Source organism: Schistocerca gregaria, chromosome 4 (assembly GCF_023897955.1).
Source record: "Schistocerca gregaria isolate iqSchGreg1 chromosome 4, iqSchGreg1.2, whole genome shotgun sequence".
Classification (NCBI taxonomy): Eukaryota; Metazoa; Arthropoda; class Insecta; order Orthoptera; family Acrididae; genus Schistocerca; species Schistocerca gregaria.
This window is the reverse complement of record NC_064923.1, coordinates 723,880,723-723,887,910: the sequence shown is the minus strand read 5'-3', so window position 1 is coordinate 723,887,910 and position 7,188 is coordinate 723,880,723.

The following is a 7,188-nucleotide window of genomic DNA, read 5'->3' as shown; positions in this document are numbered from 1 at the left end:
CGCATGTGTGTGTGCATGTGTCTTCAGATACTTGAGGAGAATTGATACATGACATGCACTGCATGTGACTGGCCTGTGTAAACAGACTGCGACCAGTTGAAAATAGTCACTGTGAGAGGAAACTTCACAGCGCAGTGGAGCTCCAGTTCTGCTACAGATTGGGGAAGACTGCAACGGGGACACGTGGAATGTTGGTGCAGGTGTACGGGAGGGAAGTTGTGAGCAGAAAATGTGTTTACGAATGGTTTAAATGCTTCTGTGAAGGGAAGGAAACAACTGAGGATGAGCCATGTTCAGGCCGACCACCGACAAGCAGAACCCTTGCAAATATCGAGAAAGTGCGACAAACTCTGTCACAAGCTCAGGAACAGACTCTCAGATTGATTGCAGATGTATTGTGCATTAGCAAGGAAACAGTGCACACCATTGTCCGCGATGATTTGGGTAAGTAGGAGATCTGCTCCTGATTTGTGCCGCACGAGCTCAGAGATGAGCAGAAAGCAAAACGAATGGAAACTTCTGGTGATTCCATTTCCATGTGTGACCAGGATCCATTGCCTCAGAACACCATCGTCACAGGAGATGAGACCTGTTGCTACCAGTTCAATACAGAATCAAAATGGCAATCGATGTCATGGTGTTCACTGCCTTCCATGCAGAAAAAGAAGCCGTCTGCAAAAATCCAAGGTGAAAACACTGTTGACTGCCTTCTTCAATGACATCATCCACAAGGAATTTGTCCCTGCAGATCAAACCATTAATGCTCCATTTTGCCAGTTCATTTTGAACTGATTGCAACAACGTATCCAGTGGGTTCGGCCAGAGTTGCAGAGGACTGGAAAACGGATGCTGCACACTTCGCGACCCGTGTGTGCCAATTCCTGGCGCAGATGGTATCTGTCCTTGAACACCCTCCGTACTCCCCTGATCTGACTCCTGGAGACTTCTTCATGTTTCCCTGCTTGAAGGTGGCCATGAAAGGTGAACATTGTGCAGATGTGAATGCCATCAAAGATGATGTGACAGCCGTCCTGCAATCGGTTTCACAGGAAGCCTTTACTGATAGTTTCCAAAAGCTGTATGAACATTGTCAAAAGTATGTTGTAGTGGGTGGCAACTATTGTGAAGGGCAATGTAGAACATTTGTTTGTATCTTTTGTTTTGTTTCTTATAGCATTCACCAAACTCCTTAGACACACCACGTAGGTATAACTACATAACAAACCGTAAGCTGTAGTTGTTTATATGGCAACTGATTAAAAAAAAAAAAAAGAGAGATTAGAAGAGGGTGGGAAGGGAATAGGTTAAGATCTGACACACTTAAAATAATGCACATAAGACCTTCTGTGGCTGTATGATCATAAAATTGTTTTCTTTAAATAACAAACATTGTAAATTGTCATGGAGCAATGAAAAGAGATTGGGAGGGGGGGGGGGGGGTGAGTGGTAAACAAGATTAACCTTGAACTAATTAAAAAAATCCTGTAAAACCATCTGTCATTCTACGACTACAAATGTTTTATAAAATGAAAACTTTAAATAAAATAACACAAACGGAGCCTATATTTGTTGTGAATCATCTTATGTAAGAAACGAAAAACAAGGAGGATCCACACAAACATGCCAAGCCATGGGGGTAAGGTACAGAATGGTACAGCACTTGTCACAAAAAGAATGCTGTGTAGCAGTGAAATGTAGTGCGTCACCAATTTCTCAAGGCCCTACAGAGCACCTATAGTTCTGCCGCCATACTGGGGCCTCGAGAGGCAGCAATGCACTACAGCTTCCTGCTACACAATATTCTTTTTTGTGACAGACACTGAACTATTCTGTATTTTACCCCCAAGGCTGTGCACCTTTGTGTGGCTTCCCCTGCATGTTTTCTCTTCAAATATAGCCTCATTCGCTGTATTGGTGGTGGTGGTGGTGGTTAGTGTTTAACGTCCCGTCCCGTCCCGTCGACAACGAGGTCATTAGAGACGGAGCGCAAGCTCGGGTTAGGGAAGGATTGGCAAGGAAATCGGCTGTGCCCTTTCAGAGGAACCATCCCGGCATTTGCCTGAAACGATTTAGGGAAATCACGGAAAACCTAAATCAGGATGGCTGGAGACGGGATTGAACCCGTCCTCCCGAATGCGAGTCCAGTGTGCTAACCACTGCGCCACCTCACTCGGAGCTGTATTGGTCATAGGCTGATAGAGTACTCATAAATTGTTAGTTAGCACTTGATGCTCCAAGGTACAAACTGAAACCCTCCTACAACAGTGCTACATAGCTGTTCCATAATGCTTTCGTGTTATTTTCTTTAAAGTAGTCATTTTATAAAACATTTGTAGTCATAGAATTACAAACAGTTTTAAATGATTTTTTTTAATATGTCAATATTAATCTTGTTTACTCCTTTCCTCTCTCCTGCCCCTTTTCATTGCTACATGCATTTTAAAAAAACAATTTTTGGTCTCAGAACCACAGATCTTATGTCATTATTTTAAGTGAGCCAGTTCTTAACCTATTCCCTTCCCACCTCCTTCTAATCCGTGTAATTTAAATTTTTTATCAAGTGCCATACCTATAATAGAATTACAACATATGGTTTGTTATGTAGTCATATCCATTTCTGTAACAGTTATCTCTTATGCCTAGAAAAAACTGTGACATGATTATAAGTGAAAGGCAACAAGTTATGTAAAGCAGCACAGTTGCCAATGTACCACTAGCACTAATATTACACTGGTTTTTAGATGATTGTATTTTGGATGGTGCTTTAGTTAACCAAATGTTTTTAATCAAATAAGGCAATCTGGAATGGTTGCCATATACTATTGATGGAACTGATGTATGTCATTTAGAGTTGCACCTTCTCAAATTTTTTAACTTTTCTTGATGGCGCTTACGTGTTTGCTCCTATTGGCAGAAATGGCAGTGCACGAGTGCCACCTATGCTTCATGAGTGAGTGCTATGTGTCTCAACTGGTATTTCTATACTTTGTAAATTATTATAAAATGATATTTATGAAATATCATGTATATGCTGTATGTTGACAAAAACTGTTTATTAACAAACAATTTGGCTCATGTACCTTAGCACCACTCGGCAGCCTCTTCCAATGTATTATTTTCGACCCTTCACAAGATGTTACACATTTTTCGTACAAAAATTCGTTTTTGTAAAACACTGTAAAGTAAAATACATGCAGTGTTTACTGATGAAATTGTTTTATAGAATGTAATGATGAAACTATAATTGTGAACAAAAAAATTCAGCATGAACCACATGCCCAGCACTGACTATCAATTTAGTCCACTTGGTTTCCAATTTTTTCCTTGCTAACAGCTTGCACTTGGCTTGTGATTGATGATGTTGACGAGATACAATGTACCTAATGAACAATTTTATATGACTAAGTTAACATTGGTAAGCCAGAAAATCATATTTTACTCATTATCAATGGTGAAATGTGACAGTTTTTCATATCTTTTTATATCCATTTTGTGATGTATTTTATAGCCTTTGAAAATGATGCAATGTCAAAACGCTTAAGGTGATTTTGGAAATAATAAAAAGTGTGGCCAAGACATCTGAAAGTTAATTGAAATGCATCCAAATGGCCACTTTGTCTCATAGAACTTTCATGCAAATTGCAATTGATAGTAACTTGAATGGGGTGTTGTTGATGAATGAAGTTTTAGGATTTCAAGAAAAAATCCACGAAAGAAAGGCGATCTGGGCAGTAAACAGATGCAGCATGAAATATTTATTCTGAAAATTAACACTAGAAGGTCCGAGGGGCCAAATTGGCCCCTTTTCGATCTTTTCACTTGTTTTCTGAGCAAATCATAAGTTCGACTGACTTGATATTTTGTGACTTTTCATCAGTCGTATGAAATATTAACCACTGCATTTTGGAGTGTCCTATTTTTATTAGGTTGTGAAATATTAAGCTTACCACCTAGAAGGACGGCAGGGCCAATTTGGCCCCTCCAATATTTCTCTGTATTTAGAGGCTACTTCTTTGCAATACTGCATATGAAATCACATCAACTGTTGCCCCTTTGTTGTTCAAATATGCGACAACAATGTCATTCAATCCAGTGCTGATTGTTTGTTAGTTGACGCAAGGATTTCAGTTATTGTCTGTTGTGACAACATCTGAGTCGTCCCTGCAGTCATGAGCTACAGATACAAGAAGTGGCTAACAAACGCTGAAATACTAGCAGAACTGAGAAAAATAGAAGATGAAAGTTCAGGCGAAGAATTTGAGTTTTCCGACAGTGATCAGGACAATGAAGAAAATGTAGTAGTTCCAGTGTATGAGGATGAAGAATGTGATTCGTGCAACGAATGTGATGATGTAAACACAGCCCAGGACAGTTTTCTGCTAAATTTAGGGGAAAATGAAGCTTCTACATCCAGCATGCCTTCTGATGTTCCAAATTCTAGCTCTATAAGATCAACAACCCAGACAACATTTGCTCCCCCGGAAGTCAGTCAAAAACTGATACCGGGCAACCTACTGAAGAAAAAGAAACAGCAAAAGATGGGACTGTGTGGAAAATTGTAGCAGTGGGTTTTAATGCAGGTCAGTAATATTTCCGCTCTTTGTGTAGAGTTTTAGTTTGTAAAATTACAAGAACAGATAAACTCATATAATATCAGTACATTACATGTTCTAAAAATACTGTTCTTTTTCATATGTTTTTAGGTCGTCTATAAAGTCATAATATTTTGCGGGAGAGCTCAGGACCAACACCATATGCTAAAAGGAAAATTCAAAGTGGGAAACTTCTTAATGCTTGGCGGTTAAGTTTCAGTGCTTCCATGATGCACCACATGAAGCACTGTACTGAAGCCGAGGCTCGTCGTTGAACACGAGACGATTCCTGGACAGTAGACACTGAAGAACTGGATGCTTTTGTTGCCATGATGTATGCAAGAGGAGTGTATGGGGGCAAAGAATTTTCCTCTCAAAAGCCTATGGTCAACAGTATGGGGTCCTCCGTTTTTCAGACAAACTATGGGACGAAACAGAGTTATCGAAATAATTAACTATATGAGGTTTGACACCAAGTCCACTAGATCTGAATGCCTCAAGGCTGACAAATTTACTTTTGTCTCAGATACTTGGAATGCTTTTATACAAAACAGTGCGCCATGCTATAAAGCAGAACCTTATCTTACAGTTGATGAACAACTTTTGCCGTATAAAACAAGATGCCCATTCACCCAATATATTGCAAGCAAGCCGGATAAGTTTGGCATAAATTTCTGGTTACTTGTAGGTGTTTCTAGTAAATACATACTGAATGACAGCTGACCAAGGCGTAGGTGAAAATGTTGCTCTTAGGCTTATGGGACCATACATAGACAAAAGTTTGAAAGTCACTACTCAAAGTTACTTTACTTTGCTAAGCCTTGCAAACTGTCTAAGGGTAGCATCCACAACTTTAGTAGGTACTTTGAACAGTAATCGAAGGGAGGTGCTTCGTGCTGCAAAAGACCAGAAAACAACCACTCCCCTCGACTATTATGTATAAAAATGATGATGGAACAACACTAACAGTTTATCAAGGGAAAACAAATGAGAATGTTTTGTTATTGAGTTCACTTCACTCTCATGTATCCCTGTCTGATAGTCAGAAGAAGACTCCTGAAACAAAATTTGGGGTTGACGTAGTTGATCAAATGACAAGGATGTACTCCACAAAAGCCAGTAAAAGACGTTGGCCAATGCATGTATTTTACAACATCCTTGATTTGGCTGCCATAAATTCCTGAGTGTTGTATAAGGAAGTGACTGGTATGCGATTTAGCAGGCAGAAGTATATTTTTGATTTATGTGAAGAGCTTCAAGCACAATATGTATGATCAAGAAATAAAGAGCCAGACCAGAATCATGCAGACACTAAAGGCGGACCACGGAGGGCAACTAGAGAGAGAAGTGTAAAATTCATACCTCATGTAAAGGAAACCATACTGCTACTGCTTGTTCAGGTTGTGAGAAAGCAGTATGTGGCAAATGTGAGAAGACGAGTGTGGTGCGACAAGTGCAGCAGTAAACAGCAGTGAACTACGGTGGAGAGAGAGAGAGAGAGAGAGAGAGAGAGAGAGAGAGAGAGAGTAGTGTATTTATTGTATTAATAAAAATCAACAAAAGCTATATATGTGTGTTACATTCCATTACCTATCACAATCTGATCAAATAAACAATAATAAGCATGGGGCCAATTTGGCCCTGTTGGTCCTTGTAGGTAGTAGCCTGCTTGCGGTCCTCCTAGTGTTAATAGATTAAAAGATGCAATGAAACACTGTAGTGTGAGCAAGTGAACTGTATTTTCCAAAATAAGAGCAGCAGCAGTGTGCTATGTTGCTCTGTCGTATTCACTTCATATGGTGTGTGTACAGACTAGCAGGTTTCTTTGTAACCAAAACCCACAAGTTACATTCTCACACATAATCAAGTACACCACTTGGCACATATTGCTATGTTTTTTCTTTCCTCTGACATTGCTCTTGGGATGACAGAAAGTTATCCTGAGTAATGCTGAACAATTCAACAATATGTTAACAATTTTCTTCACTGCAAACCTGAAAACACTCCCGTTCTCACATGTGTGACTTTCATAAAGTAATGCATAATTCATATGACTACCATGTGATGAGACCCTGTATGTCATTTCCAGACACATTTACTGGCCAGTGTGCTCAACAGATTTATCTCTATCAGATTACTTCACACACAATTCAGGGAAGGGTCTATATAAATTAACAACACAACTGTTGAACTGATACAGGGCACTCAGAGGTACAATTACTCATCACCATCTTGTAAAGCAGGGTCTGCTTGGAGCACAAACCTCTTCAGCTCTGATATTCCCACTGCCCCTCTGTCGCTACTCTGGCCTAGTCTTCTCCTCTCCTCTGAATACTCGTTTCCACGTCTTTTAACCAACTCTTACTTTTGTGTAAGTACTACATAAACTTCTAAGTAAATTATTAAGATTATTCATAGCCTTTAAGAATTAATCATCATTGAAATGTCTCCACACCACACAGAAACAATGAAATGAGTATTTGTATGTCAAAATTTCAAATTAATTTCTCTGTGCTGTATTCATGTTATACAGATTGTTCCAAATGGACATAAATATATTTCCCATACAAAGCTTAACACAGACTGGAGGGAAAAC